The sequence below is a fragment of the Sorex araneus genome, chromosome 1, assembly GCF_027595985.1.
Source record: "Sorex araneus isolate mSorAra2 chromosome 1, mSorAra2.pri, whole genome shotgun sequence".
In the NCBI taxonomy this organism is placed as follows: Eukaryota; Metazoa; Chordata; class Mammalia; order Eulipotyphla; family Soricidae; genus Sorex; species Sorex araneus.
Genome location: NC_073302.1, coordinates 140,898,185 through 140,926,134, shown reverse-complemented (window position 1 = coordinate 140,926,134; position 27,950 = coordinate 140,898,185).

Below are 27,950 nucleotides of genomic sequence, written 5' to 3'. Positions count from 1 at the left end.
TTTATTCCAATACCATGCTGTTTTAATTACTACTGCTTTGTAGTAGAGTTTGAAGTTGGGGAAGAAGGTGACATCACCCATCTTTTTTCCATGGATTGCTTTAGCTATTTGTGGGGGTTTATTGTTCCATATAAATTTCAGGAGTGTTTTGTCTATTTTAGCTCACTCGTATTCAACGATCCCTTTCCCAAATCAAACTGTGGCAGTGCCACATCCTGAAGCTTTGGGTGGAGTTCTGCACATACAAACCTCTCTCCCCAGCCTCAGGGCTCCTTCTTTTAGCCAGGAGATCACCACAGGCTTCACCTTGGAATGTCCGATGGCCCACAGGTGCTGGTAGGTCTCCAGCATCATGTCCCTGTACAGATTTCGCTGAGAGGCATCCAGACATATCCACTCTTCCAGGGTGAAGTTCACAGACACATAGGAGAAAGGCACTGTGTCCTGAACAGCAGGGGGTGCCCCTGGTCTGGGAGAAATGGACAGTGGGGATGGGATGGTGCTCAAAAACTTGGCAGGTGAAGCAGAAATTTTTTTTCAGCTCACTCTTATTTGGTGACGAGTCTCATTCTCAAGTGAAATTGCAGAAACGCCAAATCCTGAAGCTGTGTTTTAAGTTCCCATCTGCAGGGCCAGCCCTTAGTCTGGGAGAGATGGAGAGTGGGGGATGTTCGAAATTGTCAGGTGAAGCAGAAGTTCTTTATCAACTCATTCATTTTCGGTGATTCAATTCACAAATCAAATTGTTGCAGTGAAAACCCCTGAAGTTGCGATTTCCTTTCTGCACACATGCCTCTTCTCCCCAGCCTCAGGGCTCCTCCTTCAAGCCAGGAGATCACCGCAGCTTCACCCCAGAAACCCCTGTCACTGCATCATGTCACCACATCGTTCTCCTGCCACCTGGGGACAGTGTGTCAGATGGCATGTCACCATTGTCTGCAGCTTCTGTAATTCCTAAGGATCGGCAGGTGGCTCTGTGGAATCGCCCCAATAGCCTGGGACACCTGATCAGGGAAAGATGAGAAGTGCGGGAGGCTTTGCGACTTGATGTGAGAGAGCAGAAATTCCCAGTGGCCAGTCTCCGGGGCCCCTGGTCAGGGAGACATGAAGTGAGGGGTGGTTTGCCTCTTGATGTGTGGGAGTAGAAATTCCTGACGTGGCCCCGCAGCTCACAGTGTGGAGACCGGGAGGCGTTGGGCGCGAGGAGAGGCCGCCCCGTCCTGCCACATCGGCCTTCAGAGCCCCGCTTCCTCGAGGGGCCCCACTTGATCCTTGACCATGTGAACAATCTGAAATTTATGTTTCTTTCAAGGTGTGTCACTAATGTCTGCTCAGGTTGCTAAATATTAGCATGAAGGAATAGTTTTTCCTGCACACATTTTAAAACTTTGTTTTCCATAATGAAGTTGCACATATAACCAATTTTAGCACTTAGAGTGGAAGTTATGTGAAGATGGATATTTTATCTTCATTATTGGACTAGAGCAATAGCACAGCAGGTAGGGTGTTTGCCTTGCATGTGGCCGACCCAGGTTCAATTCCTTCACTCTCTCGGAGAGCCTGGCAAGCTACAGAGAGTATCCTGGCAGCACAGCAGAGCCTGGCAAGCTACTCATGGCATATTCGATATGCCAAAATCAGTAACAAGTCTTACAATGGAGACTTTACTGGTGCCCGCTTGAGCAAATGGGATGACGGTGCTACAGTGCTATTGTAATCCTTACATAATGTGTGCCCAATCAAAGACTTTGTTGATTAAATGAATGAATGATGAAAAACAGAATTCTCAAGAGGATAAGAATAAAAACTAGTTTCTGTTCCTGCAGTGAGGTGTTTACCTACTATCACATATGATACTATTAAACATATCTTTATTTGCCAGAAATTTGTCTTCACTTATTTCTTATTTAATTTCAGAGGAAAATGTCGATAGTTCTTTGGTATAATATCAAGAAGCTTCACTTGAATGAAACTTAATATGACTAGAACAGAAAAAATAATTCTATATTTAGTAATCAAGGGGCCTTTGATAGTTCTCTTGGGTTTTTCTTATGAATCAGTCAGTCCTAGAAGATTCGAGTCCTGGAATGGCAGATCTCTGCCACCATGGTGAAATAGGTAGAGGGAGATAGATGGATATCATGTAAAGTGTCTACTGAATAAGCTTGGCCACAGTGCTGGGAACCATCCAGCAAACATTCTGTCAGAGTAAGATATTTTCTTAGTTCAACAAAATATACCATAATGTGTCTGCTATAGCCAGCCAAAACATGATGATTTATCAGTGCATCTGCCAGCTACCTGGGCTGCCTAAGAGAAGCAAAAGCCAAATGCAGTGATGACTGAGAAGGAAAAGACAAAAGGATGAGCGAAAAAACAGCCAGAAGTCCATGTTTTGCTTGATTTTCGATCTCATTTCCTAGTCATCAGCAGTGTGACAGTCTCTTCAACTCTGTGTGTGATCCATCTTCTCCGTGGGTATACTGCCGCTCGTTCCCAAATACTCCCACTTCCAAATATATTGCTCACAGGCAAGCAGACTAGTGACTACCCTCATAAAGTGGACTGGTAATAGATGCAGTTGCTGTTGGTACAAGGCCTGCGCTCAGATTTTTGGCTGTAGCCATAAAATAATCAAATGCTTATTAGTCCAGATTTTTAATCTCTAAGCTGGAGAGTATAAGGATAATATTATTTCACCAGGTTATGGAGAAGTTTAAATGAGATACACGACATTAATTGGCATTCTGCTTCTGTGGGTAAATTGCAGACCAGGAAGACTACCTACTAAAGGTAAAGGAAGTTGTGAAATGTGTATAATTGACCCCTTGCTTCAGGAAATAAAGATGAATCAGCAAGTCAGCAAGTCAACCAGTCAACAAAAAAAACTATTAACAATACTATTGTAACTGTTGATATTATGGAGATATTAAAATATTTCTGTATGCAACATGAATACTACTTTGATATGTGAGGTAAGTAAGGTAATCTAAAGCTCTTACTCCCAATGTTTGAGTTTTTCAAGTATTTTTGTTCTCATCTGAACTCTGCTGAGAGGCAACAATGGTCAAAAGGAAAGAATCTGGTAAAAAAAATCCCAAGTTTAAAGTCACATAAAGTTTTACTCTTTGAAATATAAGTGCTTTGGCATAAAGAATAAGGATTAAGTTTTAGTTCCATGATGAAAATTTTTTTTTAATGAATTGAAATTTCAATGAATAGAAAATTAAATATAAAGATTAGTGGGTATGAAAGGAAACCTGGCATAGATTATTTATTAGAGGGGTTAAAAAAGAAGTGGTAAAACTTCTTTTTACAGACAACTCAAACAAATTAGGCCATCTACAAATGAACTTGCTTTGCCCTTTGATTATGCATTTATAAATATTTAAAAGCCTAAACATATTATTTTAGTAGCAGAGATATAGGGGAAGAGTCTCTTAAAATAAACTGGTCATAAAAGGAAGGGAGATGAGCGAGATCAATTCTTGGAATCCCATCTAACCCATGGGTCAGGCTTCTGTTTGATTTCGGGGATTTCTTTTTTTTGTGTGTGTATTTCTAAGACACATCTTTGTTCAAGGTGGGTTAATGGGGTATTGGAGCTACTTGGCAGTGTTCAGGACTTATATCTGGCTCTATGCTCAGGGGATGGTGCTTGAGGAACTGTATTTGAACATGGATCAACAGCATGGGAGGCAAGATCTTAACCCCTATGCTATCACTTGGTCCCTTCTGCTGAAACACATCTATCTTCTGGTCCCTCTCCATTACCTCTCTGCCTGATTTTCACTAGGACTGTACCCTTTCAATTTTTATTTATTGATATTTCTGGTTGTTTTATTTTCTTCATATTTCTTTCTGCCCTGACCTATATAAGCATCACCAGTGAGTTTCTGTCTTTGGTGCTCGTAGCTACGCTGATGAACATACATGTCTCATTCCATTGCTCATTTCAGAGGAAGCACAGTTTAATAGAGTTTATAGAGAAGCTTCCAGCAAGGTCAGGCATGATGTTTCAATGAGCCAATGTCTTTGTCTCTACTTTTTCAAGCCGTGACATCATCCAGTGATGTATACTCTTCATTAACTGAGTCCAGTGAGTACTAAATCAATTTCAGTGTGAGGCACCATTATTAAATAACTTCATTTCTCATTAACTTATTTAATACCTATTCCTATAGTAAAGGATAAAAAATTAAAGTGAGGTGAAAAAAGAAAGTAAAATTTCTCAAAAAGAAGGAGGAAGTTAGAATAAAGTAGACACCAGGGAAAATGGCCTCAAAAGCCATTTAACAAGAAACTATTGGTGGTATCCAGAGTTAAAGAAAATGTTCATGGAAATCATTATCCTAATATGAATAGTGAGATGGTAGCACTGTATCACTGTCATCCCATTGTTCATCGATTTGCTCGAGTGGGGATCAGTAACGTCTCCACTGTGAGACTTCTTGTTACTGTTTTTGGCATATTGAATACGCCATGAGTAGATTGCCAGGCTCTCAGTAGCTTGCCGGGCTCTCCGAGAAGGATGGAGAAACTGAAGCCAGGTCGGCTACCTGCAAGGCAAACAATTACCCGCTGTGCTATCACTCCAGTCATGTGAGATGGTAATAACATTATTATGATTTCTAAAAATTGTAAATTATATGAAAATAATAATTGTACCTAAGGTAGCTTACACATATGTGTAAGGAATAAGAAAAAATGTATTTGGAGAAAAACATTGACAATATTTATAAGGTACACTGTTAAATGTTTAATTTGGTTTTAAAATGTTTAAGGTTGGGGCTGGAGAAATGGCATAGTGGGTAGGGTATTTGCCTTGCATGTGGCCGACCCCCAGGTCAATTCCTAGCATCCCATATGGTCCCCTGAGCACTGCCAGGAGTAATTCCCGAGTGCAGAACTAGGAGTAACCCCTGTACATTGCCGGGTGCAACCCAAAAATCAAACAAAAAAAATGTTCAAGGTAACTAACTATAGGATACATTCAGTAAGTAAAGTCAGGAAGAATATAATTAGTATTTTTAAGCTAACTTCTCTTCGTCAAATCTCTGAATGAACGATTTGAGGCTCTTTCTGTTCCTGGAGCGAGCAGTATCATTGGGCTACACTAGCTCGCAACAGGGACAAATGAAGATGTTACTGGCACTCGCTCGAGCAAATCGAAGATCAACAGGACTACAAGTGATACAAGCTAATGAGAACATGGTTTTTTATATGGATACATATATATATATGTATCCATATATTATATATATATATAGTTTGTTTTGGAGATGTACCTTTAGAGCTCAGGAAATAGTCTTAGACTGACGTTCATGATTGTTTCCTGCAGTGTTCAGGGGCCACATGGTACTTGGAATCAAACCTAGGACTCCTATATACAAAGCATGTACTCAAACCCATTGAACTATTTTTCTGTGCCTGAGCACTGTTAGTATAGATGAGAATGTAATATGCTCAAGATGCTGTATTTATTAAAGAACAGTTCTAGCTCCATATGACTAATTTGAGATTCTTAGGTCTCCTGGCAACTTAATTATGGGCCCTTGGAGTATCTCTACTCTTTTGGAGGGCATACCCAGGGACTTACACAGGGACTCTTTTAGTACCAGTAGTGCAAGAAAGGTTGTGGGAAGATAGGATCATTTTCTGTGCTGCTGGATGAGAATCAGGCTAGAGCTAGGGATAAATGCTAGAGAAGTCAGAGATTTAAAACTATTTCCTGTTCCAGAGCATTTTTCTCTTCTTTGAGTTTGTTGTAGGTAGTGGAAGCAGTAACATAAATTCTGAGTGTTCTAGGAACTTATGCTTAGACTTCTACGGGCACATGGCTATTTTCTGCGAAATTCTGGGAAGAATAGCTTACTATCATCCAACTAGTACAACTGTGCAACAAGATCTCCTTGTTGATAGAGATCTGCCTATGAATGCCATAACACTATTATGCAATGAGGTACAGGGAGGTCTAGGCTGATCTTTCTTTGGTCTCCTAACTATGGTCTCTTGAGTTTATTTTTATTTATAAAATTCTTCTTTCTCACACCGTCCACAAAAGTAAACTCAAAATGGACTAAAGATCTTTATATCAAGCGTGAATCTATGAATTCTATTAAGGAAAACATAGGTAGAATTCTCAATTAGGTATCTTCAATGAGGTATCTTCAAACCTCCATGAGGTATCTTCAGTTATTCAATGCCATTGTCCAAGCAAATAAAAGGAAAGATAAATAGGTAAATGAGTTTTATATCAAATTAAACTTTTGTACTACAGAAGAAACTATGACTAGAATAAAAAGGCAATTTAGAAGCCAGAGTGATAGTACATTGGGTAGGGCACTTCCCTTGCTCATTGCCGACCCAGGTTGAATTGCTGGAATCTCATATGGTTCTCCTAGCACTGCCAGGAGTAATCCTGAGTGAAGAGCCAGGAGTAACCCCTGAGCATCACTGGATGTGGTCCCAAAATGAACAAACAAAAGAACAACTAACAGACTGAAAAAGATATTTTCCCGCTACCTACCTGATAGGCTAATATTGGTAAAACAAACAAAAACAATCAATACCATCAAAAACTGGGAAGAATAGATGAACAGAAACTTCCTCGAAGAAGACATGCAGATGCCAACAAGAATATGGAAAAAGTGCTCTGCATCACTTAGCTTCAGGAAAATGAAAAACAAACCAACAATGAGATATCATCTCATAATAATGATACTGGTTCATGTAAAAATGTGTTAAAATTACCAGTGTTGGCACAGATGTGGAGGAAATGGACACATATACCATGCTGTTGGGAATGTCGACTGGTTCAACTCTATTTTTGAAAACAATATAAACACTTCTCAAAAATCTAAGAATTGAGCTTACATAGATCCAGCAATTATTCTTCTTGGTCTATACCTCAGGGGCCTAAGATCCCTACCGAGAAAAAGATATTTGCTCTACTATGTTCATTGCAGCACTATTCACAATAGTCAATATCTGGAAACAGCCCAAATGTCAAAAACAGAAGAAAAAATAGAGAAACTACAGTTTATATACACAATAAAGTACTACTTTGCTATAGGAAAAGATGAAACCTTGCAATTTGCCACTACATGAATGGAACTGGAGTGTATCAGGTTGAGTGAAGTCAGCCAGAAAGAGACAGGTATCGACAGGTGCCACCCACAAGCACATATATCCCTCTGTCATATGTGGGATATAAAGAAACATTGTAAGGAAATAGTGAGAGAATCTAAAATCTGGTCTGCAGAACAAAGTTTACATGGTAGTGGGATGTGGTGGGAGGAAGGGTTGTCACGGTGGAGTGGGGAAGAGAAGTGGTAGGATATTGGGCAATAGTGGTTGGAAGAAGATATAGTAGTGGGGGGTGGAGTTGGAATGTTGCCTGCAAGAAAGCTTATCACTAACACTATTATAACATTGTAAAGCATAGTGACTAAATTTTTTTTAAAATGCAAGCAATATATTATTCTCATTTGACACAGAAAGAAAACCATTGGAAAAAGATTGGGGTTATATGTGGAGGTGCTTAAGGAGTGGTGTGATTCTAAGAATCAAACTCAATGTCTTGCCCATCCTAGGCTTGTGCCATACCACTTGCACTATTTCCTCAGCCCTTTATTTTTATGTTATCTTCAAAATGCAGTTGTGACAGTAAATCTTGATCCTGTGATTTTCCCCCCTAGTTTTGAGAATGAATACAAAAATAACAAAAGCAAAAAGTTTCCAGATAGTATATGAATTATGTCCTGTAATGGCACATTGCATTTCTAATTCTCATCTTCCAATTCTCATCAAATATGAGTTTGTTTTGGGAATAGTAATAAGAATGTAACCCTTACCACCAGAGTGGCATTCTCTGCATGATTTATTACCAGTGCAGTTGCATAGAAAACTGTGTTCTGCTCCCTGGGCTGCCTAATCAGTGGTCAAACTGTAATTTTCCTCAGTGATTGTGAAAGGATGGATTCTGTGCATGGCATATCTATTTCAGTGTCCAACAAAATGAAATGAAAGTCCTGGAACATTCTTTTTAGAGACATATCTGGATTCACCTGAAAATCAAATTACATATTTAATAATGTGCCTTAGTGTTTTTTTTTTTTCTGGTAAGACTCTTTGATCCCTCTATAAAATTCTGTTCACTTTACAGGGCTTCTGTGTTTGCTATATTTGAAAGAAAAGTGGCTTAGATCACTTAACTGGTGTTTTTCAAGTAGTCAAATGATGGTGCTGGTTCCTGTTCTTTACTTAACACTACAGTAACTTAAGTTTCAGGGCTTGGTTTGGGGAATTTTGAATACTTCTGTCATTTTATCCATAGGCATTAATATTTATACTATTCCACTAGATATTCAACTCTGAGGAAGTATTATCTCGTTAGAGTTTTGAAAAAGATATTTCATATTTTAATAGAGCATTTTTATTGTCATTCATAAGCATTCATGCAGTGGTTGCTTTTTTCTGGTTCAGTAAACTGGTACAAAAAGTGGAATCATTTAGATCAGTGGGTTCTAACTACTGGCCTGCAGATTGGTACCAATCCACAGTTGTAATAAGATTGAAGACCTTCTTATAGTTAATGAAATTTGAGCATCTTGTCCTGACCATTTCATTAGCAAATGCTATTGCCTCCCTGTGCTCAGTATAATTTCATAGTGTATATCAGATATTTTTGTATGCATTTAGTGATATGGCATGTTACAAGTAAATTTATTCTACAGTAGATACAATTGATTGTCTCTCATCCATCCCAAGTTCCTTCTAGGATACCATTTGGTCCTGCAGAAGTTGGAGAGTTATAAAACACTGTCTTAGAATTCCATAGAGATGAGGTAGTGAAAGAGACACTTGGATGCTTTGCTCTTAACATTAGCACAAATCTCTTTCTCAGACACTAATCCTTGGGGGCTAAAAGGCAAAGTGTGGGGTATATTTTGGAGAAGCACAGAAAAGGCACTGTGTGTATCATAAGTAAACAGTAGTAGGAGGAGTGTTAGCAGCTACATGATTGGTGTTTTCTGGATCATAATGATTCCATGGTCCTACTGCCTTAAAATTAGTATATGATTCCTAATTGTGGCTAGACACTATGGTCTTGACATGCAGCAGCCCAAGGGGGCAAGAGTTGATCACAGAAGAAGCAGTGGTTCTTGTGAGCCAGTTTTGTGAGCCAGATTTATTTATTTCCAATAAATCTGGGAGTTATTTCTAAAGACTAAACTTTGATTTCTTCAGCCATTCCAATAATTTTATTGGATATTTAATTATATGCACAGAATGTTTTACTTATAATAGCCAGGATATCTCTTTCATCTTTCAATTTTCCATCACCAATATCCCATTGGGCCTTTGTACTTCCTCCAACTGTTCAAGATCAAACATTTGGCAATTATAAGCACTTATATTGTTTCATTGAAGGTTGTAGAAGTTAGTAGATGGTTTTTCCCATAGAAGTTATCACAAATATAAATGTAAGTGAGCCTTTATCCAAACAAGTGCGAAATTTTACACACATCCATACCCTTTTTCTGGTTGATAAGTTACATGAGTGATATCTGCAGGCTCATATAACTTGCCTTATAAAATGAGGCTGCACTTTGAAGCCTCACAAAACTGAGTTGTTAGAGCTGAAAAGCAAGTGCAGGCGAAAGTGCAAAATCTCCACAGGAAATGTTTTACCTTTACAGTCCTGTCATTCAAACCAAAGATTGAATATCCAAATCTTCTAGCAAGTTACTAAAACTACTTCTCAGTGGATGGATTAGGCCCAATGCTAATTAGAAACCATAGCTGTGATTCTTGTGGCCAGTGAGCAGTTTAGTTTTACCTGCATTTGGATTTTAACTCCCACTCTTTAGCCAAGCTTACCTATACTACTTGTTTTTGAGAAGAGAAAGTAGCATGAAAGTGGCAGAAGCTACGTTTTTTAAGCTATCTTAGTGGTGATGAGTCAGCAGCAGCAGAGTCACTCTCAAGTGCGTCTACATTCATTGCAGAGTTTCCGGAGAGAAATAAGAACCATAACCTGTTAAGGAACCATTAACTTTTCTAAACTGATCAGACTGGCAAAACTCCTTGTCTGTGGGAGGCAATTTGTGTTGTTGAGTAAATGGATGCTACTAATTAGGGTGGAATAGAGAAATAAAAATTCAAATCACATAGAGGAATTTAATTCACACCAGAGTAAAAACTGAAACGGGATGAAAAAAAAGATTAAGTGAGCAAAACAACCCAGGGAAGAAGTGAAAATTATGCTGTGAATAATACGGTTTCCATTATACAAAAATTTAATTTTACATTGAAAGGAGTATAAAAATAGACAGTCAATGCTAGTGTGACAATTTTTGAAGATTATTTTGGAACCAATTTTCTTCTATTTCTGTTATTTTCTGAATAAATGACTCCATTTTCAAGATCCAAGAAAACTTCTGGAGTTCTAGATATTGCTTCCACATTCCAGTTTATAAGAAGGGTAAAAGCACTTGCTTTTCCATGTAATACATCCTCTTATATCTTCATCATCATCATCATCATCATCATCCCGTTAATTGTCAAATTTCTCGAGCGGTCTCAGTAACATCTCCATTTGTCCTAGACCTGAGATTTTAGAAGCCTCTCTTTACTCGTCCTTCCCAGCGATGGTGCAAGATCCTGATCTTTCAGGATCAGGGGAATGAGACCCATCATTGTTACTGGTTTTGGCATATGAATACGCTACAGGGAGCTTGTCAGGCTCTCCCATGCGGGCAGGAAGCTCTCTGTAGCTTGACAGTTTCTCCTAGAGGAAGAACTAGGCTATAAGATAAATAAAATTTATTTATTGAAATAAAATAAAGTCCTAAAAGAAGTGCATGTGGGGGAAAACTTTCTTTGCACTGCAACCACTGCTGTTTTTGTACTTAGCATGTTTATTTATATTTACTAAGACAATAATCAAAATGGCTTTCCATAGGTGAATAAACTTATTATTATTGAGCAGAATTTAGTCATATGACCTCACTTAGCTGCAAGGGAACCTGGAAGATTTAGAATACTTTGCCAAGTAGCAATATGCGTCACTTAAAATTGGTGTTTTGTTACCAAGGAAGGTAAGCATAGATATATAATAGGCAAACTATGTCTGTCTCTGCCATGAAAACTGAATAGACAGAATGAAGAGTCCATACTATGGTTCACCTTGCGGCTTGACTGTGTGAAGGCTTTCTGCAGATGCCTTCACTACTACCACAAATGGTTCCTTTTTTATTTTAATTTTTATCTTTAATTTCTTATTTGAGGCATTGAACTCATGGCCTCAAATATGCAAAGCAAGTGCTCTATTGCTGAATTGTTTACTTTGGTATGCTCTAGAAAGCTGGGGTGGTTTTTCAAAGTATACTGCCAAGAATCACTGAGCATATGCATAGTTCTGTGAGACTGGCAGCAACACCTGAGACTCTTTCATTTGCCTGTTGTAGAGTTTAATGAATTGAAACAATAGCAGGTTTAAGTGGAAATTCTTTGGCACACGCCCTCTGAAACCTGTCTAATTCATGCCTGCACCTGCTGAAGATCTCAGTAGTTCTGACAAGATAGAGTATTTTTGAATTCACAGTCACTGTAAGTGTACTGAAGTATTTTTAAAGCAATAAAATATCAAAACTCTCAATAAAGACCCTTTAGCTACCACTGAAGAACTAGGTTATGAAGTTTCATTGCTTTCATAGTTTAGGGAAAAGAGGTTGATTATTTGTAATTTGATTTATTTTATACAAATATATGTGAAGAATTATGCCACTCAACAGAACCCTTCCTGACTTCCTGTGTGTTTAATAGCTCCTAGGTTGAATTATCACCACCTCCTTTAGATGAATGCTGTTTGTTGGCTCCCAACACCTGTGCATATCTGCTCTCGTGCTTGGTATACTTTACACTCCTTTATTTATTTTTATTTTTTATTTTTTGGGGGTCACATCTGGCAATGCACAAGGGTTAGTCCTGGCTCTGCACTCAATAATTACTCCTGGCGATGCTCAGGGGATATATGGAATGCTGGGAATTGAACCCGGGTTGGCCCCGTGCAAGGCAAACGCCCTACTCGCTGTGCTATCGATCCAGCCCCATATTTATTTATTTATTTTTATTTTTTTACTTTGCATTCCTTGATATAACTTGGAAGCATCTGTTATGATGAGTTAGGGGTTGCCAGTTCTTATTGGGGAAAGTGGTGTGCAAGTCTGCCCCACAGAAATCCTGGCTTGGAAACATACGAAAGGTGTAAGTAAAGGCTAAGATAGTACAAGGGAAAAACCTGGCAGAAAGAACTGAAGAGCTGTCTAGTGGAAAGATCCTAGGCAGGCATCATTTTACATCATGCATAAGTTTGCCTCCCAATCCTGGGACATCTGGTGCTTTAGGATACCAACTGAACGGGCTCAAATTGAAGTCTCGATTTACAAAGCAAGAGGCAAGATTGTGACTGAATTGTAGTGTCATCAAGTAGTCCCAATGCATGTAGAGTGAATAGCCATGGAATTTGGAAATGATAATTGATCAGAACACTTCTTTTCAAACAGCATCATCTGATAGTGGCTCTAACAGATGATGCTGTTTGAAACCCTTCCGTCCAATACCCAGGAATGATTTTGGAAGATATGTACATCACTTACCTGAGTAGTTCACACTGTAGGCCTGGGCTGAGGGCAAACTGCTCATTGACATTTAAATGTATGTAGTAGGCATTGCTTTTTTTAAATGAGATATTCATTCCTTCCTAAATCAGTGTAACAAATATTTACACACACACATATATGCTTCTTCAACCCTTAAGACTTCTCTTAGAAATCACTTTGATTTTAAAGTACAGGTGATGAAAAAAGAACACGTGGGACTAGAGAGAGAGTATAAATGGTAAGGTTCTTGCTTGTGCCTGTGGCTGACCTGGATTCTGTCCTCTGTACCTCATATGGTCACTTGAGCACCACCAGGAGTGATCCCTGAGCACAGCCAGGTGATACCCAAATCACAAAGAACAACAACAACAAACCCCAACAAACCCCCCAAAACAACAACCCTTTTAAAGCAGTAGCTTGGGATACTTTTTTTCCCCCAAATACAAAAAGAGGCATCGGGGTCATTCAAACTATGTTGTACAGAATGATTTGTGGAAGCATTATTTTCATCATTTAAAGATCTTATTTAGGGACTAGTATTTGTAAATTTCAGAAAAAGCTTCCTTGCCCTTCTTCCAGTCTAAATAATTGGACTGCGGTTTTCATTCATGCACCAAATGAAATCTTTTAGCCCTGCCTTAGTTAATATATGGTAATAGCTTAAAGTGGCCTAATTATGATCTGCCTGCTTTTCTGCTGAATACTACAAATAAGAACAAACAAAAGGAAGACAAAACTTTTTCTAATTTTGAGAAACATGAAGAGAGTCTATTTGATTTTAATTGATGTGATTGTAATGGTAAGGTTTAATTTTATTCATAACTGAAGAAGTCTTAGCATTTTCATTATAGTAGTGACATCATTATCATTTTAATTTTATTTTAATTTTAATTTTTATTAGTGTATTTATATAAAAATGTCCCTGAAGTTCTAGCTTAAGAATATTTTTTCTAGCACTTGAAATTGATGCACTCAGTAGCTAAGACACAGTGTATAAGAATACATAGTTTGTATACTAAATTGCAGTTTGCTTTTTACTTTGTGTTGCCGCTAGCATCATTATGATTATATCCCAAGAAATTCAATGTTTTCCTGTGCTCTATTCGATGAAGTTCTTTTTTCACCTATCTCTAAATTGTATTCTTAGCAAAATGGAACTATAGATCAGTTTTCAGAGAAAATTTGATTTGCATCTTCCTGATGATTAGCAATGTAAAACATTTTTTTATGTGCCTTTTGGCCATTTGTATTTTTTTTTTGAGAACACTTCTGTTTATTTCTTCTCCCCATTTTTTGATGGGATTGGAGGTATTTTTCTTTAAACCTCCAAGCCCATCTATTAGTGTGTGAGGAATATTTTTGTAGAAACCATTTTTTTTCTTTTTGGGTCACACCCAGCGATGCACAGGGGTTACTCCTGGCTCTGCACTCAGGAATTATTCCCGGCGGTGCTCAGGGGACCATATGGGATGCTGGGATTCGAACCCGGGTCGGCTGCATGCAAGGCAAACGTCCCACCCACTGTGCTATCACTCCAGCTCCATAGAAACCATATCTTAATTAAAGATTTTTTAAAAATTCAAATTTAGATGTAGGTGTACTGGCTCAGCAGATAATTTTGTTTAATATTACACTGAAGGAAGAACATCCACATTTTCTAATACCTGCCCCGTTTTTCTTCTTTCTGAGGGGAAAAAGATGAGACATTAGAGAAAAACCATGGAAGAGAAATAATAAGAATTGTTTCAAAGTTTTCTACCTAAGTCTTCTTTGCTAACTGAAATTTATTTGCTGCTGAAATAAAGACAATTTGAACTAGCTTATCAGCCTAATAGATAAGAGACAATACAAATCCCTTCTAGGATTTTTCTTTGGAATTATTGATTTAACAAACACTTGATAGTTTAGGGTGGATTTTCAGCACCTATCCCTTAGCAAAGCTGGGGCCTACTGACTTAGTTTGAAAGGCAGCCAGTAATTACTACAGAATCACGCACAACTTCTGACAAGGGAACACCAGGTCCAGATTCCAGTTCTCTGGAGGGCTTGTTTAGTGCTGAGTCTTTGCTCAGTGATCTGTCATTTGTCACTGTTATCAGTGCTCAGGGGACCATATGGAGTGCCAGGAATCAAAGCCCATATGGTCAGGAATCAAACCCCATATATTGGCCATGTACAAGGCAATCACCTACCTGCTGAACTTTCTCTTTGACTCCTGTCCCCACATGCAATTGGCTTATCTGCAATGAATTTGGAAGTCATCTGGATGTGACCATCTATCCGCTTAGCATTGAACCTTTAGAATTGCACTTGGCATTTAAGTACTTTCTTATTGATATGATACCTGAGTGTTTTCCTCTTTTTCTTTCTAAATGATGCCTGTGTTTATTTAAAAAGATTTTATCAAGCATTTTTGTTGTTTTACATCAAACTATTTTGTCTTTTTGTGAGCAGGAGTTCTGAAGGCCATCCCTATTTAAAACATTTTTACTTTTAAAATTTGAAACACTTGGGGCTAGAGCAATAGCACAGCAGGTAGGGCATTTGCCTTGCACGCAGCCAATCTGGGTTCGATTCCCAGCATCCCATATGGTCCCCTAGCACTGCAAGGGGTGATTTCTGAGTGCAGAGCCATGAGTAACCCTTGTGCATCGCCAGGTATGATCCAAAAAGCAAAAAAAAAAATTGAAACACTGATTTACAATACATATCAATGATAAGGTTTTATGCATATAATGTTCCAACACCAACCCTTCCTCCACCACTCTCTCTGATGTCCTCCTCAAGCCCACCACACGTCTCTCCTTGGTAAGCCCTTGGTCAGCTTAATTCTGTAAAGCAGCTCTCAGGTTCTATTATTTTTGACCATTTGTTATTCCCATACTTTGCCTGACAAACATTTTTAGTGTTGCTTTATGAACTCTTCCAGTACTACTGGAAGTAAAATGTGTAATCTATTATCTACACAGCAGCCATCTAGTAGCTTTCTGGATAGAAATCAGATTACATCCATTCCGAGTTTAAAAGCTATTTGTTTCCCATTTCTCAAGGATTAAAATTAAAACTTTTATTTCCTACAAATGTCTTCTTGATCTGTCTCCCACTGATCTTATCGGTAAACCATTCTTTTTCTTGTTCGTGAACTTCCAGCCACACTGGATTTCTCTTGTTTTTATAAACTAGCCAAAGTCAGTGGAATAACCGTTTTGGCATAACCATTTTGGCATAAGCATTTCATGCCTTGGATTTACTGGCTCTTGGCATCATTTGCATCATATTTCAATTCTCCTCTTCATAAAGGTCTTTGACAATTACCCTCCTGAAAATAGCTTGCTTCGCCTTTACTGCATCACTACCCCATGATCTCATTTGTCTGCCTGAAATAATGTGTGTTTTTTTTTTATTTAAATTCAGAGCTTAAGTGCTATTGGAGCAAGGACTTCCTCTCTCTATTTCATTGCCTTTAGTTCAGAACTAGAAAAAAATACGTATTTGTAGGATGTATTAGGATACATATTTGTGGGACCAATCAATGCATTAAATAATGAGTTTATGTCATGCCGTTCCAAGAAGGGATGAATAGCATTATTGACTTTTTATTTACAAGAGAAGCTGTAATGTAGAAAAATGAGAAGAATATTTAATTCGTTTTTGAAAAGCAGTACTTTATTGGGATTTGAAATCATTGGATGTTATAGCACCAAATGGTATTTGCCTCAGTAATTCAAACTATCTTACAGATGTGAAACTGGGGTGCTGAGATGCTGGCAGCTGTTCAGACTTCAGTTAATGACATAGTGGGGGCCAGGTGGCACACAACCTCCTGTTTCCTGTTTCTTGAATGCAGCTTAATATTTCATCATGAATCATGACTATTGCTTGGTGAATTGGGCACAGGAATGAATGGCAGGGTGGAAATTTGCTCTAGATTATGAAAAATCATGAGATATAACTTGAACAAATTTTCTTGTCATTTTAAAAAAGAAATAGTAAACAATACTACTTAAAATATTAAATAACACACTCAGATACTTTTTATAAAATTTTGCAAGGTGAATGTAAGAGGGAAAATTGTAGTTTTCCTTTCTGCCTATTTCTTTCAGAATGTCAGTTATGTACTTCAGCTAATGGTAGATTGTCAACAGTAAAAGCAGCATCTCATATTCTATCCTTTCAGAGATGCTGAACACCAAGGGCATTGTACTTGAATTTTTCTTAGAAAGGACAATATGAATAAGACAATGAAGAAGATGATTCAACATTACCATGCTTTTAATAAAAATGACAAATCCATCATGGCAAATAAAAAGATCTATTACACTTACACACTCATGAATGTTGCATATGTTTTTATTGGGTTGTCCTTGTTAGATTTTTGCAAACTTGAAAGAATGTGAGAATAGAAGATAGCAATAATCATGTTTTTTTCTTACTTGAACTAGTAGTCTTATAGTTTACTAAGTGAATATAAGAACTTTTGATTTTTAAGAGGTTTATTAAATTTATTTTATTGTTAAAGAAACTATAAGTATACAGAATTTCAAAATGATCTCTAGAATTTTTATCACTTAAATAAAAATTTTGATTATTCTAAAAAATGTTTATTTTTTTGGACATACTTTTTTAGATATTTAGACATACTTCCCTGGTTCTTACAATTGAATTTGGAGAATTTTTCCTATTTTGCAATTTTAGTATAGAAAATATCTGAAATTTAGTCATTTTATAAAATGATCTTCACAGCTACACTATTTATTTTAAAAGCATTATGTCAAATATTATTTGATATTGTTTTATTGAAATATTTAATAAATTTAAATATTTAAAATTATTTAGATGATAAAGGAATGGGTTACAACTATACATGATATAATCTAAATTTAGTTAAAAATAAATGAAATGCAAATGGAAGAAACAGAAGCCACAATATTAATAGAGGTTGTCCTTGACTGTAAATGATTACATTTTCTTTTTCTTGTTTCTTATTCTCCACAATATGCCTAGATTATTTTCATAATCCAAAAATTAAGAGAATTTGAGTCTTAGTATTCAAATACACTGAATAAAAGATGTCAAAATGTGATGGAAATATGTAAACTTCTTTACACAGAAGTATGTATAATTATAGAATGTTTTTATTTATATTATTTGTATAAATATCTTTATTCTAGTGTAGGGAACATGTTTCAAAAGGGTTAATAGATATTGCTTATATTTTTGGCTAGAAAGTTAGAACAAATTAAATTCATCCTTGTGTGTTTTTGATTTGTTGCGTTTTTGGACCACATGTGGTGATACTCAGGGGTTAATCCTAACTCTGCACTCAGGAATCACTCCTGGCAGTGCTCAGGCTACTATGTGGGATGCTGGGGATCGAATCCGGGTTAGCTGCCTGCAAGGCAAGAACTTTACCCTCTGTACTATCTCTCCTGCCCCCTGTGTGTTTTTAAATTGTTTAGTTTACTTTTCCCATGAAATTATGTTAACTGGTAAATTATGGAAGAATTTTTACATAAAATTTATATTATACAAATTGCAAAATAAAGTAAAAAAACTATGCTTTGTAGAAAGAGTATTTGGTGAAAACACAGAAGGCTCTGATAAGTTCTTCGGGATGGTCACATAAATAACTTTCATAACATTACATTGTTATCACCATCTGCTCTATAGGAGAAGGTTCTTTCTTTTTCTTTTTCTTTTTTTTTTTTTTGAGTGGGGGGAATCACACCTGACAATACTTAAGCTTTATTCCCTGTTCTGTTCTGTGGGGAGAGGAGGACGCTCTTGGCAGCACTAAGTACCATATGGGCAGGGATTGAGCCCCCCCTTCTGTTATTTTATTTTATTTTATTTTATTTTATTTTATTTTATTTTATTTTATTTTATTTTATGTTTCTTGGCATCACACCTGGTGGTGCTCAGGGCTTTTGGCTTTGCACTTGGGATCAATCCTGATGGATGTGGGGGACTATATGTGGTGCTGGAGATTGAACCCAGGTCTACTGCTTGCAAGGCAAACAAATCCTATAGCTTTGGCCCCAGAACCTTCTCCCATTCTATAGTAGATTGGAGCCTGGTTATGGAGGGTTATGCTGCATACACTTTGTAAAGGTGAAAAAAAAGGTGCCCAGAAAAAATGAGAACCAAAATGAGTGAATGGAGTGTTTTATTGTTATTGACTGAAGCAGAAACTTAAACCTCCAAGCAAAACTGATAACCCAAAGCAAATTGTGATCATATTCTCTAGGGGAGCAGCAGCAACAAGACAGAGGTGTGGGGGATTGATGTACATATAAGGTGGTAGTTTTTATATCCTTACAACCTTGGTACTTTTATATTGCCTCATTACAAGTGACAAAAACAATATGTGTCTAAGAACAATAGTTTCTGCGTCATTGAGGTCAAATATGTCCGATTTTAATTAAAAAATCTGGGGGCACTGTTCCTTTTAGATTTACATCTGTAAAGAGTGAAAATTAAGAAAGAAGGAAAGAAAGAAGAAATAAAGGAAGGGAGGGAGGGAGGAAAGAAGGAAAGAAAAGAGAAAGAGGGAGAGAGAGAGAGAGAGAGAGAGAGAGAGAGAGAGAGAGAGAGAGAGAGAGAGAGAGAGAAAGAGTTTGCACCATAGATATTTGAACCAGTGGGAACTTAGGCTTCATAAACCCCAAGGTGATCCTTGCAATCCTTGCAACATAACCTTAGTGATGAAGGTCAGGTGTGAAATGATAAATGAACCAGGGTCACAAAAATACATCCAATATTAGCAAGGGAATGAGTAAGGAGAGTAAGGAGAAAATATCTCAGGGCTGGGACAAATGGAGATAATACTGGCATCCAATTGAGCAAATCAGTGAACAACAGGATGACAGTGATACAGTGATACAGTGATTATCAAGGGAGGGAGCATGTCCCTAGACCTAGGGAAAATTGGTTGGACATGGTCACTGAACAGTTAGGGGTTGAGGTCATCTGGAGGAAACTGCAATAGTAGCGAAGCTAGGGTCACAAAGAAAGCCCCTTTGCTAATGCTACTGACAACTCTTCCCAGAGCAATGAGAGATAAGAAAGGAGAGAAAAGCCTTGGTTTTTACCCTTTGATTTTTTATTTTTTACCTCTTTAATTTTTAAATTTTTTAGTTGAATAACCATGAGATAGTTACAAACTTTCATGATTATTTCAGTCATACAATGATCAAGCAGTGATCCCTCCACCAGTGCTCATTTTCCACCACCAATGCTTGAGGTATCCCTCCTGTGACTCCATCCCACCCCCTGCCTCTGTGGCAAGCACATTTCTCCTTATTCTCTCTCTCTACTTTTGGGCATTATGGTTTGCAATACAGATACTAAGAGGCCATCATGTTTGGTCCTTAGTCTACTTTCGGTATACATCTCCCATCCCTAGCCATCTCTCCAACAATCATTTACCTAGTGGTTCCATCTCCATCCCAATTGCCTTTTCCCCTAGCACATGAGGCCGGCTTCCAAACTGTGGATTGATCCTACTGATGCGTATCTCTACTACCCTTAGGTGTTATTCTCATATTAAGTTGTTTTATATTCCACAAATGAGCATAGTCCTTCTATGTCTGTCCCTCTCTTTCTGACTCATCTCACTTAGAATGATACTCTCCATGTACATCCATTTATAATCAAATTCCATGGCTTCATATTTTCTAACATCTGTATAGTATTCCATTGTGTAGATGTACCAGAGTTTCTTTAATGAGTCATCTGTTCTTGGGCACTTGGTGTTTTTCCAGATTCTGGCTATTGTGAACAATGCTGCAATAAACATACAAGTGCAGATATAATATCTACTTTTTGTTGTTGTTGTTATTCTGGGATATATTCCCAGCAGGGCTATTGCTGGGTCATATGGGAGCTCAATTTCTAGTTTTTGGAGGAACGTCCATATTGTTTTCCAAAAAGGCTGGACCAGTCGGCATTTCCACCAACAATGAATGAGAGTCTCTTTCTCCCTGCTTCTATGCCAACACTAATTGTTTTTGTTCTTTTTGATGTGTGCCAGTTTTTGTGGTATAAGACGATATCTCTTTGTTGTTTTGATTTGCATAGCCCTGATGATTAGTGATGTAGAGAATTTTTTCATGTGCCATTTGGCCATTTGAATTTCTTTTTTGAGAAAGTTTTGTTCATTTCTTTTCCCCATTTTTTGATAGGGTCTGAGGTTTTATTCTTGTAAAGTTCTACCAGTGTCCTATATATCCTGGATATTAAGCTTCTACCTGATAGATATTGGGTAAATAGTTTTTTCCCATTCCATGAGCTCTTTCTGTACTTTTGTCACTTTCTTTTGAGGTGCAGAAGCTTCTTAGTCTAACTTAATTTCATTTGTTATCATTGTTTCCACTTGCTTGTTCAGTGGTCTTTCCTCCTTGAAGATGCCTTTAGTTTCAATATCATGTAGGGTTCTGTCTACATTTTCCTCCATGTACTTTATGGATTTAGGTCTGATATTGAGGTCCATGGGAAAAAGAAGATGGGTGGCATCAACTTCCGCAATTTCAAATGGTACTACAAAGCAGTAGTAATTAAAACAGCATGGTATTGGAATAGAAACAGACCCGCAGACCAATGGAGCAGAGTTGAATACTCTGACACAGACTTTCAAGTATATGATCACTTAGTCTTTGAATAAGGCCAAGAAATGTGAAGTGGAGCAAAGATAGCCTCTTCAACAAGTGGTGCTGAGAAAACTGAACAACTATATGCAAAAAAAAAAAAATGAACCCAGACCTCTGTCTAAAGTTAGGAACAAAATTAAGATAAAAAGGACTAAATGCCTCCATATCAGACCTGAATTCATAAGGCTTTTTTATTTTTTGTAACATCCAGCAGTGCTCAGGGCTTACTCTTGACTCTGTACTCCAGGGTGGCGGAGATTCTCGGCACATTGTGGCTAGGGGATCAACTCTCTGCCCCTTTCATTGGCCAAGTGCAAAGGCAAACACATTCTCCATTCTTACAGTCAACAATCAGAAACCATTGACAAGGAAACTAACACTGGCTCATCTGTGGAAGAGCAGAGCTGGGGAGGACAAAGAAAGGATCTAAAACGGTAAAACTGTCTGAAAAAGTGTCAGTATTACATGAGGTAATTATGTCTGCAGTCTTTCGAACTATGGAGCCTATTTGTACTCAACAAACCACCCATCCGTGTGCCATTTGCAGAGTAACACCATGGTTTTGTGAATATTCTATACAGATTGGTTGGCAGGAAGTTCTTTCTGTCACAAGTGATTCTCTTCTAGACTCTTGTGGTGTTTGCTAGCTATTTCAGCATTTGGAGCTTCTTCATGAGCCTCCTTTAACATGTTGTGATCCACCCAGTGCTAAATTCAGGTACAGTGACCCAATCTAGCTCACAGATGACCAGAACTGAGCTATTGAGAGCGAGTGCCAAAGAATCCAGTCACTTTGGGAGAATAATTTGGCCTCCGAAACTCCATTGCTATCCTTGTAAATTAACCTTAAGCCTAATGGGTTTTAAAATTAACCATTTACTCACATATTCAAATCCCTTTGGATTTGAGTTATGTCCTCAAAACTTGAAGACTTAATTTTTATGCTTAATTTTTTTTGCTGTGGTTTGATGTTAAATTTAATGAATTTGTAAACTTGAAAATTTGACAAGAGGCTTGCCATCAGAGGCCCACCAGGAAGAGTATAAAGCTACTTTTGAAGCATAAACATAAAGGGAAAGATTCCACATAGATAAATTACTAAAAAGTCTTTGTCAAAGTGGCCTCTTGAGCTGCTCTCATTTTGAAAACACACCATTTATTATAGCATTTTGCTAAGTCCTGGGATTTTCTCTCCTGAGAGATTTCTATCAGTATGAAAAATAGCAACTTTTAAAATGTTGTTTGAGTTTTTCACATTGGCTTTTCAATTATTTTCCATTTCAGAGAGAACATTTATTGATTTCAAGGAATTATGGGTTGTGTGGTTTTATCTAATGCTTAAGACCATGCTTCATGTTTAAGACCAGGTCTCAAGCAAGTGATAATAATGGATAATAACAGCCTGTAGTTTTTAAGTGCTTTCTTCATGTCAGTTACTATTCCCAGAACTTTGAGCTCATTCTTTCATTTTAATGCCATGTCAGAACTTACAGCTGATCTCTTGATAAAGGTGACTTGTTTTAAAGAACAAGAATGGAAGTACCATAGAGGCTGAACCAATACTATAGCAGGTAAGGGCCATGGCTTTGTATGCTCCCAACCTGAGTTTGAACCCAGTAGGGCATCCCAAATGATACCCTGAGCACCCCAGGAGTGATACCTGATCACAGAGCCAGGAGTAATCCCTATGAACTGCTGGGTATTGACCTCCCCCCAAAACACAGCAAAAAATGTTACATTCCTTCTACAAATTTATATTCCCATGCTTTCAAATTCATATTCTGAATTATTCTATGTTAATGTTAAATGGTGTGTTTGAATATTAAGAAAGCAGAAATAAAGAGGGAAAGAAGTAAGCAAACTACATGAATATCTCAGAATCACAGATTACTAAAATGCAAAATATGAAATGATCTCAAAGAACATTTAGTTCAGCTTCTTCCACCACTAACTCTTATTTTTTTTACACCTATGCCAACTGATCAGGGTTGAGGGTGGGGCTTTATGTCTTAATTAATTTTTGATTTGGGACCACACCTAATTGTTCTTGGAACTTACTCCTGACCAGGCTCAAGAGACCATATGGGGTGATTGGATCAAACCAGTGTTGGTGGCATGCAAGGGAAGCTCCCTACCTGCTTTATATCTCTACAGTCCCAGCCTGTTCATATAATAAAGGAGACTGACCCCCTCATGTGCCAAGTCTCACTCATTATTCTCTGCCCTCCAATGGAACCCAGAATGTGTTACTCTGTTTCATGTTGTTTACAAGTAGATGTTAGCCTGACATCGATCCTTTATGTTCCAAGAAAGCAAACAGGTTTAAAATGTATTACTTCCACCTGTTGGCTGGAGTGATGGCAAAGCAGGTAGGGTGTTTGCCTTGCATGCGGCTAACCCGGGTTCGATTCCTTTGCCCCTCTTGGAGAGGCCGGCAAGCTACTGAGAATATCTCGCCTGCATGGCAGAGTCTGGCAAGCTACCCGTGGCATATTCATATGCCAAAAACAGTAACAACAAGTCTCACACTGGAGATGTTATTGGTGCCCGCTCGAGCAAATTGATGAACAAAATGGGATGACAGTGATACAGTGATACTTCCTCTTGCTTTATGTACTAGAAAAGCAAGTGCCTCTAGAAAATAGACTAGTGGTATCCACAAGTGATTTGCTTGTTGTTATTCTCTACCTCAGATTTTGGTGTGGAGTAAAAGACCATTTGGGGCTATTTGGTTTGAGTGAACTGCAGCACATTCCGTTCCCTGCACTTTTCAATTGACAACCTCTTCCTGCATTTCATACATCTTTTTCTGGTGCTACCAGACTGGAGCACAGCGGGTAGGGCGTTTGCCTTGCACATGGCAGACCCAGGTTCGATTCCTCCGTCTCTCTTAGAGAGCTTGACTAGCTACTGAGAGTATCCGACCTGCACGGTAGAGCCTGGCAAGCTACCGTGGTGTATTCGATATGCCAAAAACAGTAACAACAAGTCTCACAATGGAGACGTTACTGGTGCCCGCTCAAGCAAATCGATGAACACCAGGATGACAGCGCTACAATGTTACCCTCTTTCAGTAGAATAGACATAGCTCCTTTGCTTTGCTTTCTTTTAAAGTGTAATGCACTCTATTAAGGGAAAGGTAATCAGAGCACATTGGTTTTGCTTGTCATGTTCTCTATTGTAGGTAGATTTTCTCTAAGGTTAAATTGTTAACTATAGTGGCAAGGAGGGGAGGTGTTGTTTCAAATCTTCAAATGTCTTTGATTTTTATTCTTCTTAGGGTCATTCAGGAATTATTTTGATATCCATATTGGATTCAAAGCATCTGGGAAGTAGGAGTAAATTACGCATGAATGAAGAATTGCAGCGGCAGTAGCGCTTTCCTACCCTTAGTATCCCTTTCATGATAATTTTTTGGGTCTGAAGTTTCATAAGAATTCAGCTGCCCTCCCTATGGACTATGGAATTGGCTGTGGGTCACTGGAGTGTGGATAGAAAGAGATCAGTAGCAGGAAGTGTCCTGGGCTGGAGTCAGGATGCCCTGCTCTGGAATAAGCCCTTAGGTAGGTCACACAGTAGCTTCATGCCCAGTTTACTCTCTTGCAGTATACTATAGGTCATGACGAACTTTGTGTTCTTTGAAGCATGAACTTGAATTAAGGGGGGGGGAATGTCATTTTCTATTTGGTTCAGTCTCAAGATACTGCTTTGCTCACTAGATGGTCAATCATCATAAAAGGGAATGCCGACTTCTCTTTGGTTTTGCATTTCTTTTAGTCAGCACCATGCTTTAAGGTGCATTTCTGAAAATAAAGCTGTTCTCTAGAGAGAACTCTCACAGTAGCTAGATAACTGAATGATAATACAGATTATTTCAAAATGCAGATAAAAATCTCAGACCTATGGCTGGAGAAAATGTCTTTCTTCTTTCTATTATAGAAGAACAAAGGCTGAGATTTGTGTTTCTGCCTCTTGTTGATGACAGTGTCCTTGAAAGTCTAATTTATTATTTGTTTTCCTGAATGATTGTTTGGTTCCAATTCTTCTTTGAACTTTAACTTTTTAGTTATGCTTCTTGCCTGAAATATGAAAAAGACTTCAATTAAATAGCTATTTGATTGTCCAAGTTTTTGGTCAAAGCCTGAAATTGTCTGCAAATGAGGGTCTCTTGGAGATAGCTTTGTTTCTTTTAAAGAAATGATTTAGCTGCTTTTTGAAGGGACATAATGGGACTGTGTTCTGTTTTCTCTCTCTTTAATAACTTTAGAAAGAAGGCTATTAGGAATTCCTGGAAAGGTGGGAGGATTGAAACTTCCCAGAGTGCTAGTCATGGTTGAAAGGAGAAACTTTTGTAGGAGGTGGATGTCTGAGACCTGAGATAAAATTCCTATTAGAAACTCTTTAGATATTTGTGTGTTCAGATGAGGTGGAGAGACTGTTCTCTCCACAATATAATTTCTCCCTAAACCACGTGAGATACATTGTTTCTTTCTCCTTGATTAGACAAAATATTAGCTGTTCTGCAGTTTAATTTAGACTCAGGATTGATAATTCACTCTCTCTCCTTTACTCTCTTTTCTCTCTTTCTTGGGGGACGAGGGGCACACATGTTAGAGCTCAGGGCTTACTCCTGGATCTCTGCTTGGGAATGACTCCTGATAGGCTCAGGGACCATATGAGGTGCCAGAATTGAACCCTGGTCAGTCATATGCAAGACAATCACCTTACCAATGGTATAATCTCTCTACATGACAATTTACTCTCTTGTGGAGATAATGCAATATCAGATAAGGTACTCTAAGCAGGGATTCCCTGTGCTTCGCTCTGACGGGTCTGAATCCCTGTCTTGCTTCTTCCAGACACTTCACTGGGCACCAGAACAATGCTTTATGCCAGCTTGTAGGCAGCTCCAAAGCCACAGGCACATCTTTGGTTAGAGCTGGTTTATAATCTGCACCACTGAAGTTTTAGTTCAAGGTTGCTAAGATAAGCATCTTCTGTGAGCTGAAATAAAAGGTCTGATTTTAAAGAGATTTGTTCCTACCAAATGAAAGTGGCACATCTCCAACTACACATGCTGAGTTGCCTTGGAATATATTCACTCAACACAAAAATGGTTTAGGCCACTCACTTGTGGAAGGTGTGTGATGAACAAAAGGGAGAACTGAAAGCAGATGATGACCATAAAATATTTCTCTCCAAAAGGCATATACCAAGTCTCATGACAAACCAAAGACACACAGAGTGTATTATTCAGTCTAAATGTGATGTCATTTGAGTGAGATGGTATACGACCACACAGCTGGGGGTGGAAAGGGTCATTTTCCTTTTTCACTTGTATCAGACAAACCTAGTTATATACTGCACATGACCAAAGAGAGTGATTTTTTTCTTTGATAGGTGTCGATTTTTGGCTACCTAGATTCAGTGTCCCTTCCAACTGGGCAATTGCCTCTTAAGAACAACTTTGGAAGGCAGTTTTTGTTAACTTCGTTTTGCCTCCAACTATTAGCTGCTGGGGATAGCCATGTGACCCAGGCTCAGTCAATCAGGTTAACCAGTCAGGACGACCATGAGATAAGCAGGTTGAGGTCAAGAGATCATTAGAATTGATTCATGGAGTCTGTAGAGGTCTCCATTGTTTTTCTGGGTTAGCAGAGAGTTGTATCGAGTGATTTTTTTTTGTTTCTATTACTGAAACGTACTTGTGATTAATTATTCCTTGGCATCTAAAATACCCTCGGTTTTTTGTTCAATGTTTCTAATTTGGTGCTTTGGTTCCCCATTGATTCTGAGAACCAGTATATATTTCCAACAGAGGTCATTTTCACTTCTTCAGCTCACAAGTGTGAATTTCTATTACAAGCAAGAATTCTTACAGTACCTGAATGGCAAAGAATGATGAACACTTCATCATTTGTACTGACCCTCTTTCCTCGGCTTCTTTTCCACTTTTTACCTCTCTGTGCTTGCAAGCCCTTTTATATCACATTGTATAAATTCTACTTTGCAGGCTGAATTCAAATATTCTGAACTTTTCATGAATTAGAGTTTCTTTTTAAAGAACTGTTATTCCTCCATTTTGTGCATCTATATATTAACTGTTATATTGTATTGTCTCTTAAAAATATTAATCTGTTCAATAGTCAGTAATTCTTTGTACAAGCCCTATTTCTCAGGGTCTAGTACATAGCAGTTAATAGTAGATGTTCTTGAATTCATGAATGAATCTGTTTACAGAGAGGGATGTGGTATTGGAATGGTGGGTTTGAACGGGAAGGGCCAATGTGGGGACCTGTTGGAATTGAATGTAAATTTAGGATAGAGGAAATAAAGAGAAGAACTATGTAAGGAGAAGAGTTCGTGAATCACCTACAGTGTCAACCCATCATAAAGACATTTTGGGACAACCTATAGTGAAAAAGAGAGAACAACATTTTGGGATGAAATAAGAAATTCATTTGCCTTTCTGTGAATGTTATATGCAACATTGTTGAAAACCAAGGCTCTCAGTATTCCACTTTGAAAGCCAATGTAAAACTCGATCAGGGCATCTTACTGAGAAGCCGTATTGTGGCAGACTGCAGCACAGAAAGTCATTAGGGGTTCTGAAATAGGCAAAATGCATTTCATG